This window comes from Falco punctatus (genome assembly GCF_963210335.1).
Source record: "Falco punctatus genome assembly, chromosome: 3".
In the NCBI taxonomy this organism is placed as follows: Eukaryota; Metazoa; Chordata; class Aves; order Falconiformes; family Falconidae; genus Falco; species Falco punctatus.
In genome coordinates, this window is record NC_137582.1 from 4,335,964 (window position 1) to 4,348,274 (window position 12,311).

Sequence of the window (12,311 nt, forward strand, 5' to 3'; positions counted from 1 at the left end):
AATGAAACCAAATTTATAGTACATTACATAAGAAGAAAAAAACCCACAACAATAAAAACCAAAACAAAAACCAACTCTAAATCCCAAGCTATTCCTACATGAGGAAAAGCTTTAATCTCATTGCTACAGGATAATCTGTAGTGATAAGCAGATGTTACACAACTCAGATGCTTTTTCTTCCCATCATCACGTGTATCAACTGATTGCTGTGTTTCAAAGGGGAGGACAGAAATACCCAAGAAAGGAAGTTCACAGATCAAATCCTTTGGCTTATGTGGTTGAAAGCTTGTCCCCAGAGTGCAGGGTTTTTGGGTTCAGCTCCAAAATAAACACCAAGCCTTCAGTGTGCCTTAATTTTCTGTGTGATGCCTGAAACTCTGCTACTGAAAAGCCCTCTGTCACATGGACATCCATTACACGTGCTGTCATTCAACAGGGGAGAGAAACGATTCAGTTTAAACATCCAGGAATGAATGGCTTTTCTTCCAGTGCAGCTTCTGCATATACATTAAATAGCTCAGGTCACTGTGAATGGACAACGCAGCAAACAGCCCAAATCCCCAAATCCGAATAACTCTCAGAAATTCCTTAAACCTCCAGCCTCGCAGTGTCCTGTCAGCTTTTGTCAGCTGGCATAAAGATCACACCTGCAATGTCAGGTATTTACATCATCATTTGCTGTACCAGAAAAATTTAAAAAAACAATACTGTGAGTCAGTGGGTCCTAGGAAGTCAGGTGGTCCATTGGGCTGGTGAAGCTAAAATGTAACAGTGTCTAATCAGCAGTACTGAAGGCATTGCTAACATCACACATAGCTGTCTTTGATCCCAAAACAGCCAGCTACCAAGGTGGAGTGAGTGAGGGGACTTCACACAAGTCCCTGCTGAGTCTCCTCAGAGCAGGATCCAGCGATGGTGTTGTTCTGCCATGATTCCCTTTCCATTGCACTACTTGGTATCTTAAAACAACAATAGCAAGAAGAGTATCAAAACAGAACAAAGGAAAGACAGTTGAGTGGCCTGAACACCAGCCCAGTATCAGGGAACCCATTTCAAATCCCTTATCTACCACAAGTTATTCATGTGATAGCAGGGAAGATGTTTTGTCTCTCTGTAACTCCGTTTTCCCCCTGTAAACTGGTACTGATTCACTCTTGTAACCCGTAGGAGCATTTTAGATATAAGTATACTATACAGTACAAGTTACACAGTGACAGGTGAAGCGGGATTATGTTATTTCCCTAAAATGGTTCAATTCCAGAGAACTTATTTTTTTAGAAAAAAAAAATGCTCTACAGAAGGTGATATCTGTTGAATAATCTAAACATGAAAAAATCTATTAATTACTTGAAAATTATGTCAAGTAATGCTAAACGTGTATACAACATTTTTCTCAATGATGCTCTGCCAAATTCTTTACATTTTGTAGGATTTTACAAATCCTTATTACACGTTTTGCTTCATAGAGGACTGGGGTTTACATTACAGGTTTTATTTTGTAGGTGAGAGAAGGTTTTGGACACGACTTTGTATTTGCAATCGCTAATGTAAAGGAATGTTTCATGAAAACATATTTAAAATTTGTTCATAAACCCTGGGGAATCTTAAGAGGAATTGCACCATTTCATACAATTTGGCGCACTCTCATTCCTAATGTTATCATTGCTTTAACAGCTCCTCCCTGAATACACAAGGAGACCAGCCTGAGTTTTAGGAAACCTGCAGCAGACCTGCCCTTGCAGGCACACCCAATCTGCAAATCATGGAGTCTCCAGACTTCCCATATGACTGCCAAGCTTTATGGAACAACCTAAGTCTTGGGAAGCATCTTGTAGGGTTTTGCGATATTGCAAGAAGGAAGGGAAGGTGTAGAACTCTAGTCCTGGACTTCTTATTGGCAGTCTGTGATGACAAGTAAAGTCACGTAAGCTAACTTTTCCAACTTCCACATCTAAATAGGGACATCATTCCTAACTTAGACCAAGACAAAGATTTGTTAACAATGAGCAACTAATATTAGATTTCTAAATCCAGATTTAAGATATAAATAAATGACCTGTTTTTCAACAGTAGCACTGGCTTTGCACTTCTTAAATTCAGCCAATTTATTTAAGGATCTAACTCATAACTCAAGATCCTCAGTTCAGCTTCAAAAATCTTAGCCTCAGCTGTCAGAGTAAGGAGATTGATTTCCCAAAGTCCTGAGCGCCTGGAAATCCTGGCCATTTCAACAAGACTGTATGAGAAGTAAAAGTCTGCACCTGCAGTTGGACCCATGTTGACTGGGGTGTATGTGTGTGTGTGACTTACAGCACTGGCCTAAATCTTCTCACTGCTGTGAGTGGAGTGAAGCAGAAATGAAAAATGCAATATCCCCTGCTAACTACCAACTCCTGCTTACATTACATGCCCACAAAGATAGCAGCATGAGCAGAACCTGAAAAGACAAAGAGACTGAGCCCTTTCCTTGCTGGTTTTTCTTAATTTAGAGCTTGGCACTGTAAAATCCAGAAAGATGGAGCTATCTGCTACAGTGGAAGCTCGTGTCTAGGAACTAATTTGGTACCCTGCACTATCCCAACTGATAACAGAGACCAGCACCTTGGAGGCAGTGCGAGCAACTCTGCTATCATTCAATCTGCCTGTTCTCTGGATGCCACTCATCCATTGCACTCAGAAATACCCAGGGAGACAAGCACATTTTCTCAGCAATGCCCTGCAATATTTCATTCAGAATGGAAGAATGAGGATCCCTGTCTTCTGAAAAGAAGGTGTCAGCAGTGCCATTACCTTTTCTGAAAACATATAGGCTAGGAAATTAACTACTTAAAAGACAGACCTTCAAGCCCCCATACCCCATCTCTCCACAGTATTATTCCTTTTTGCTTTGTTAGACCAGTTAGGCCAGAAATGAAAAACTGGCATGACTACACAGGCTGGCAGTAAGGGCATCCTTGGAGGTGCCCTTTGACAAAGTCAATTTAATATAAAGAGGCTTCAGTATTAAAATTTCCCTGAATGTCCAGTTACAAGGCTAAAAGCTCCTTTCTCACTTCCTTACCCCTTCCTACAGCACATTTGCATCTCCACAGCTCCAACAGAAGGGGTTGAGATTGTTTCTTGCCCAGGCTTGCCTCATGTTTTAGTCAGGGCAGGCTCCCAATGGGTTGATTCAGGTATAGTCTCATCAGACCAGAGGATTCCCTATAGTAGGAGTGCCTTCAAGAACACATTTCTGAGCTATTTGAAGACTGTGCACAATGGACAGGAGTAAGCTCTGCTCTCTTCAACTGTTAAGAGTCCAGTCTGAGCTGGATGTCTAGGGCACCCTCAATAGGAACGGAGGATGACCAGCTCACCTTCTCTGAAAATAGGTACTTCAGACAGTACTTTAGGTGGTGGGTTGACTCATCTTCCAGGTGATCATGTCTCACTGCAAAGAATTTGTGGCTCCAGTGGCTAGAGGTAAAGGAGGGAAACTCAGACTAGGGAGCCAGCAGTGGACTGGAGCCTGCAAAGAAGACTCCATGCCTTTAATGGCTGGGAAAAGGCCTGAATATTTGTTCTGCCCTTTGTGATAATTTTCTTACCCACATTCTACAGCTATTACTTACTTCATACTGTCACTCCACAAATACATTTTTCAAATGTTCCTATTAAGCTGTAGGCAGCATATAGTGTTATACCAGTATTGATGTTAAAGCAGAATTACCTGCTAGTCCTGTTAATCCACTGATGCTTTGACAGCAGGGGTATTACAAATAGAGCTTCTTTGTAAAAAATGATTAAACATGACCTGAAAGTCCACAGCTTTCCAATTCCCTGAAAACTTACAATTTTCTTGATGAATGCTGTAGCGTCTAAGGCCAGAAGAGTCAACGACAGCCCATCCTCTGATCCACTAATGACATGGATGTTGAAAGATTTTGATGTCACTTCTTTTATCCTCAAGCCTATTATCTGACTCTTCTCCCTTTTGCTCTTCAAACAGAGGCTGCTTTATAGAGCAGTGCAGTGGGCACGCAGGGGATGGAGGAACTGTTACTACTTTTTCTATGGACTTGCTCCACAGCCACAGACAAGTCACTGAACATCTCTGTGCCTTGCAATCAAGGGATGCCCTTTAGATATTTTGCAAGATTTGGGAGTTTGTTAAATTTGCTGTGCGCTCAAGAAAATCACTATATCCTCTTCCAACCTAGGTTTACCTCTAGTTTCAACAGGTCGATGATTTATTCCATGCTACCCAATGGCCCTAAAGTTGTGCAGTGTAACTCAGCTTCTGTGCTCTGCTCTGCGAAGGGCTCCATTTCAATGACATGTGGATCCCTGCACCATTTGGAGACCGCTGTAGGACGTTCCAGATGGCAGGCAGAATGCATTAATCTATGTCATGAAAATTTAATTCATATGAAGGTAATAAATTGTTTATGTATAAAATAGGCAGGACTAATACATTAGCATTCAGGTCTGAATTGCACCAGGATACAGGCACACACAGCTCACAGTGAACTCAGCTTTTTGGCTGTTATAACAAGAATCAATCGAACAGAATTATGAAGTGCAGACACTCGGTATTTGGATCGAATATGGCAACACAGTAGCTACTGCACTGTTAAAACAACCTGCCCCTCTCCATAGTAAATCTAACTCAATCGTAAGAAGCTAGCCATGATTTAAGAGAGAAAAAACATAATAATAGAGCGTGTAACAGCATGGGCTTGCTGCTGCATTTGCATTGACGTCAGAGCAAACAAGATTAAATGAAAGCAAGCACAGCTACAGAAATGTGACCTTAAACACAAGCCCAGAGTTGCAGATATTGCCAAAATCTTAGCTGTAACTCCACCTGGTTTGCTGACATAGCCCTAGAGATAATGTCTTCAAGAAGCAGCTGTAGATCCCTGTGGCAGCTGGCACAGTGAGACCTTTACTCACTTTTGAGCAAAGGGCATATTGCCACAGAGAGGAACCAGGATGGGGCAGAAAGGATCCTGCTCGCATGATCCTCCACAAGGGACCATTGAGACTGGCAAAATTTGCAGCAGCCATTTAGCTCCTATAAGCTCTGCTGGGCTGCTTTGTCCTCTGCTTAGTCCAGGATTAGGGAAAAGATGAAAAAGATTGATCTCATTTTCCCAGTCACTCACTCTCCTTTCCTTTGCCTGGTGTAACCTTGACACTTTTGAGATCCAGTCTTGGATAGCCCAAGTCACATACAGACCCAGGCTGATGGGAACAGTGGTTAATGGCATCTTCAAAAAGCTAAGAAAAACTGCAGCGAAAAATCTGTTACCATAGGAGCAAAGCCCATTCAAGTCTACCCATTGAAATAAAGCATGATTACATGGTGACATTGCCAAAATCTGTACCACTGCTTGCTGAATGAAAAATGGGAAAAATATCCACAACTAAGGAAAAACATTCTCTGGCAAGAGAACACCTCTTCAAAAAAACTAAGAAGGTAGATCCCAGTCTTCCCAGACACTGTGACTTAGAGTGAACAAATTTGTTTCCTTTGACTTAAAGGGTGGGATTGCCTGCTGTGCATCATTTAAACCTCTCAAAACCAGGCTGACTTGGGGTATAAACGGTTTAACAACTCTACTGGGTCTCACTGCTCTCACCATTATTTCACTTTATATTTACTATGAAACAGGTTCTACTTTGGATCTATGGGGTAAAGCAGCTTTCTAAAGATTCAAATGGAATCAACCAGAATAGCAATTTCTGACTAATTCCCCTATTTGGAGAAGATAATCCAAACACAAAGATTCCTTCATGCCTTTGTATAAAGGAGTTGTTCTGGAATGGTTAAAGCATATTGGAAGAGCTTTGGCAGATAAGTTACACTGTAATACCTTCTCCAAGCAATTTGTCCCAGCTGAAGAAAACTGGAGATAGTTTATCCGTGAACTACCGAGAATTAAATTCTTATCCCATTTCCTCCTTGCAGCCTCTCGGTCTAGCTACAGCCAGCTGGGCAATTTTGTGTTTCCTGCAGTGTAGAGTCCATAATATAAGCAGGTAGGTTCCTTGGCGGGGGGGTGGAGGGTGTAAAGATGTAATAATAAAACTTAGGCACATAACTGCATTACACTCAGGGCTCCAACCAGATGCTCCTGTTAAACTCAAAGTACTAAGCCAAGCAGTGTGCTATGAGGAGCTAAAAACCCTTTCGGAATTTTGTCCCTGTGGCATACAGAGTTCATGAGAGCTAATTGCCTTTCTGGTTTTGTTTCAGGCTCAACATTCAGCCAATATTTTTGGGAAGGGCAGAGGCTTTTGAGAGCTTCTTGGATCAGGTTTCAAGATCTTGTATCACTTCCTGATCCCAGCATGAAGAAAGGTGGTGGTGGGTTTTATTGTTATTCTTTTCGGGGTTGTTTTTTTGGTTTGTTGGGGTTGTTTTTCCCACACAGCTTTATGGGTGCAAATACCTCTGCAGATATATTTGCCTTTAATGTTTGTGGGTCTGAAAAAAAGCAACACATCTCTAACTGAACTGTGCCAAGCAATTTCCCTCCATCCTTAGGAACCCAGGGAGCTAAGCTGTATTACACTACCTAGCTCATTACTAAAAGGTCATTGAAGACTTGATGGATCCTTCACTGCATTTCTTGTGTCCTTTCTTTGACATGTAGGACACAAGTGCTGGTCTTGCATTAATTGCAGCGGGTCCTGTTTTGAAATCTTAGAATAATTATCTCATGCAGAACTTGCTGTTCCTGGCCACATGGATCACTGGTAGTGTCCTGGAGACACTTAATGTACCATTGAATGTCCAGCAGCAGTTTTCATTTCCTCTGAACCATGAGGTATGATATCATAGCACTTGTGTGCTTTTGAGCATTTTCTAGTCCATCAGTCAAGAGTTGCTTTTTTGATTCAACACTGAGCATTTGACTTTACTTAATCTGGAAATGTAAATAGACCCTTTGCTTCACCTTGACTCTGTGCTCAACTCTTGGACAAAAAGAACCAATTTTGATACAGATAAAAGCTCATTGCAACTACAGCGCTGGCTCCACCCTTTTTCTCCTGACTTACAAGGAACCATGTACAGTTATTGGAATAAGGAGTACTTATTCTACCAAGCCTGAGAACATCTGAATGTTTACATATTAGTGCCATTAGAGTGATTCTGCCAATTAATAGTACACCCTTACTTGCAGATGCTCCCATTAGTCCAAGTGTGCACGTGGGAGAGGGATCCATTCATTTCACTGAGGACTTTCTGAATCTGGTCTTGCCAGCTCCCTGAGAATTTTGACAATTGTACTCACCTCCCTCTGTTTTATTTATTTTCCTCTTGTTTATTACCATTACCAGTTAGGAAGGAAAAGAAAATAGCTTTTCTCCTGAGAATTAAACACATTTCACTCCAAAGAACAAACAAAGCCTGGAAAAATAGCAACTTTCTGTCACAATGCCAGGATTAAGGCAACCTCGTGCTTCTCCAGGTAAGCTGCTCTCCTCAAATTCGCAAGGATCTCTTCTCCTGCTACGTGAGCAGCTGGGCATGGAGGCAATTCCAACTTTTCTGTATGTCCTGGTTTTGGCTGGGATAGAATTAATTTTCTTCTTAGTAGCTAGTGCTGTGTTTTGGATTTAGGATGAGAATAATGCTGATAGCACACTGACGGTTTTAGTGGTTGCTATGAGATGTTTATATTAACTCAAGGACTCTTCAGTTTCTCAGGCCTTGCCAGCAAGATGGCTGGAGGGGCACAAGAAACTGGGAGGGGACACAGCCAGGACAGCTGACCCAAACCAGCCAAAGAGGTATGCCATACCATGGGATGTCATGCTTGGTATATAAACTGGGGGGGTCAGCCAGGGCCTGTGGATCTCAGCTCAGGGACTGGCTGGGCATCAGTCAGTGGGCGGTGAGCAGCTGTACTGTGCATCACTTGGTTTCTTGTGTCCCTTCACTTCGGATTTCATTCCTTCCCCTCTCTCTCTTTTTCATTATAACTGTTATTGTTATTATTATTATTATTATTATTGCTCTTTCATTTTTATTTTATTTCCAATTATTAAATTGTTCTTATCTCAGCCCTTGAGTTTTACATTGCTTCTCGATTCTCCTCCCCATCCCTCTGGGTGAGGGGGGAGTGAGCAAGCAGCTGTGTGGTACCTAATTACTGGCTGGGGTTAAACCACAACACCGTAGAGCATAGTCTAAAGCTAGAGCTAAGGCGACACAGCCTTCTCCAGTATAGTGTGTACCACCAGTCAAGTTCATGAATACCACCCATGTGTTTTGAAGACCCTCCTAACAAACTATTATTTTTCTGCCTTCAGGACTGTAGCACTGAACTCAGAAATTCAGCTCTCATTAGGAGTGTTTCTGTTCACTTTAGTGGGTGTTACAAGTAAACCAATAAGGAAATCTTCAGTATTATTGAAAGCTGGATGCCTATACTGGAACACAGAGGTACACCCTGGAAAATCCCTCCAGATCCTAGAAGGCCTTGATCCTGCACCTTTTACAATCAACGATGACCCTGCCCTTGATTTCAACAGAGGCAGAATAAAGATGGGGGCTTTTCCAAATTTGCAACAACAATTTTACAAATTGCATGCAGTCTTCACACGGTTTTGTGTATGGCTAAAGAACAACGAAGCCTCCCACCCATATACCTCTTGGCCATTATATATGTCCTTTAGCTGAGGATCCAATGCAAACACCTGTACATGTGAGTCAGCACATACATGCAAACAGTTCCGTCAAGCTTGCTCACAAGTGGGGAAGGGTGAATATGAAACCTATCCCCTTTCTGAATTCCATGCAAGGCCTCAAATTCAAGTCTTAGTAGAGCCTTGCCTTCTCCTGATCTTCTGGAAAAATACCAAGTTTTCCTCATTAATAGAATTGTGCACTCATTAGTTTCAGTAGGATGAGCCTTTTGTCTTTGATAAAGTATCTCTGTCTATACCAACAGTTTTATGTTCAGCATAGTCACCAATAACAGCACTATCTCCAGAAAACCCCAGACTACCCAGATGCCTGCTCTTAGCACCTCTTAGCACCTTAGCGTGCTCTCAGCTCTTGGATCTTTTGAACGTCTCCTCAGAACTGTGGCTCCCCTTGCTCTCTCTCACCACAACTTCTGTTCATCATCCTTGCAATTCACTTGTGAAGGAGGCTTTTTCTGTAAGACTTGGAACAATTTTTGTTTTCTCTGATGAGAGGTACAGTGGCCTACCTTAGCCATCAGGTTGGTGTGTCTTGAAACACAAACACATTTTCTGTGTACCCGTGTCACTTATTACGGTTCAGCAGCCTACTGTCTTATCTTGTCAGGGTGCTTTGAAAGGTAGATCCTAACAGAGCATAATAGGAAGGGAAGTTAAACCTATTAGTACATAGCACTTTCTTAGCAGCTCAAGGGACAGAAAGGGAGCTCTCTAATTGTCTTCTGATACATTTTCTTTTCTTCCTTATAGCCTTGAATAATAACTAAATATCATCTTCTCCAGATGGCTTTAGGTGCTATTAACATATCTAATAAATAACCCAGAAAGGTAGCTAAAAGGGCGAATACATGTGAACAGACATTGCAAAGCATTGGTCGTAGAGTAGCATTGGCTGTTCATTCCCCACCTCTAGGAACATTTTTAGGGGAAGGGTTCCACATTCAATGGAGTCATGTGCTGGCTGTCCTTCCTGACAGTTTTGTTTCTGGTGGAAAAAAATAGAGGAATGGAGAAACCTAGAATGAGTCAGAAAGGTACATCATACATATGAAAAGGAGTCTTCACTGAAATAAGATTTTTTCCTTAACATTATCATCTGATCAAGTGGCAGAAGGAAGAGTCCTACTTCTGCTCTCTGTCTCCTCCATGGCTCTGGACTGTACCTCTGGTTAGGTTCCTCACCTGAGAAGATGTATGTCATAGACCAAGGATGTTTTCTGTGGCTACTGTCATTAATTACCTTGATAAACTATCTCCTTAAAGGGTCTACTTCAGGTCTGAACTATTACTTATTTTCCATCCTGCCCAACTCACCATACTGTCTACATGTCTCATTTAGCAGCTGGAGGGTATGTGTGTTGCTGCTTTGGTTACATAGTTGGTACCATTCGTGTCTTATTACCCTCAGTAAAGCCCCTGGTTGGGGTTGTTTTTAAGCATTTCCTTCCCAGGAAGGGTTGAAGCAAGGGTGTAGGGATTAAAAGGAATCAGAGAAGGTGAGCAGCAGCATTCAAGATGATCTTTAGCCATTTCAGAGCAATGAACAACACCTTGGGTACTGGAGATATGTATAAACTGTATACTAATCACACAGGGGTTTTAGTTCCTCTTGCCATATCAGACCACAGCTGGGCTTAAGTCGCATATATTTACTTGTTTGAAGTAATGACAAATCAAGCCCTCTTGGTGCCCTGCAGGACATTTCGTCCAGTCCTTCAAGGCAGATTACAAAAAACCCGAGGGAATTAGCATGGATTTCAGCTCTTAAATCTCCAAGTGCTCAGACTCAGGAGCAAAAGCAAATGTAACCTCTCTTGGTGTGGTTCCCATGTTGAACAGGGACTAAATAAATGTCTCCATGGTCTTAAGGTTAACATCACATCATCATCTCATAAAAATAAGGTGCTGATTGGCAAATGGGTGGGTGGATGGGGAGTGGTGGTGGTGGTTCTGGTCTACGGTCTGTTCTGTCAGATGGTGAGGAAAGATTCCCAAAATATTGTCATCATTGCACAGCCAGTTGCTCTGGACTCATCTAAGAAGTTACATGGTACCACACACCTGCAAAGCTACCGAGCACCCTGCATCACGGATGTGCAGGTTTCATTTCACAACATGGTCCTGATGAGTTTCTTTATCCTCATGAGCTATGGAAGGTTTGCATAGTTCAGGTAGAGGACATGACCTATACCCTGTGCAAAACACAGATTCACTCTCAGCATTGTACCTCAGGCCTCTCATAGTTTTTTGTGTGCTCTTCGAATTCTATAGTACCGATGCACTGGGAAAGCAGCATGACTAGCACTGCTGAAACTGGAATAGAAATGGCAGCTCTTTCCCCAACAGGCATCTGAATTACATTCTTCATTTGGAAAACTACCCAGTAGGACTCCAACCTTACAAATTCCCTGTGTCTAATACCCTTCTTGTGGGATTTTCCCCCCGTAGCTGCTTCTTCCTATTGTAGAGATAAGACCAGCATTCTTATCTGCCTCCCATTAATTTCCTCATTCAATTCTTGGATCTTTGAGATCTCCTTAAGGAAATTAGGCAAATCAGGCTTAAAAGTCTCATGTAACCTTTCCCCAGTAGTGAAAAGCGGATGGTGGTTGTTATTAGTAGCTTGGCTTTAGAGTTACCTAAGTGACTGTATAAGCTAGTCTATTTTAGTAGTAGCAATTTTCTAATCTATCAGAAGACACTGGAGCTTTCAACAGAAAAGACAAATATGTCATGAAAAGCTATAAACATGCTTTACTTATAGAAAAAAACTAAGAAATGTAGTAAGAAAGGATACAGAAAAGTTGTGCTTCCATCCTTTTTTTATACATAGAGATTAGTAGAGGTCTCCCAGGTTTTGCAGCCATCCTAGAGGACTGAATAGGAAGACTAGACATTGTTGGGGATGCAATGAAGCTGGGGAAAATACTTCCTTTTCATCCCCAGCTACAGGCCTCTTCCTCTAAAGCTTACATCAAGTGATGCTTCAGAGAAAGATGCCAAAGACTGAATAACCATACTGCATAATGGGAGATGATCCCTGCAGGTGAAGAAATTTGTAGAGCCTAGACATTCAGTTTCCAGCTGCGTGGAATTGTCACCCTGCTAGTAGTAACTAGGAGAATTGAGTTTGTAAGCTTATCTGGCATCTTTTGCCAGCATTAGTTTCAATTTTTAAGTGCTCCAAAGATCACTGGTTCCTGTTCATCACCCCTGTTAAATATCCTCAAATATATCTCTTCTAGAAAATTGTTCTCTTTTAACTGTTCTTTTAAATAGATGCTTCCATGAGGAGAGATTTTCAGCCAGTTTTTGCTGTACAGTTCATTGTTTCTAATCTCTGCATTGCCATTACTACAGCAATCAAGTGCCTGTGCAATGGCCCAACTAGAAAATGTCTTTTTTATTTGATTAGCTCCCAAGTTCAGTCTTATCACTTATTAATAACATTCCATCCATGGTCTGCATTGATCCCTTCTTATCAGCACTGGCTTCTGCTCTCTTTTCAGCTTTCTCAGAGTAATGTTTTCAAAGGTGAAAATTTCCAGCCATGTGTCTAAGCAAGACTCCTGTACAATCAATAAGAAACCCATCACTTCCACACTTAC

The 12,311-nt window shown here is 41.7% G+C and overlaps 1 protein-coding gene across 1 annotated transcript in view; it reads right to left on the minus strand.

The window, feature by feature from the left end:
* Window positions 1–12,311, minus strand: part of LOC308061349 (uncharacterized protein) — a 78,148-nt gene that overhangs the window by 4,628 nt on the left and 61,209 nt on the right. The gene's annotated exons all lie outside the window — the stretch shown is intronic.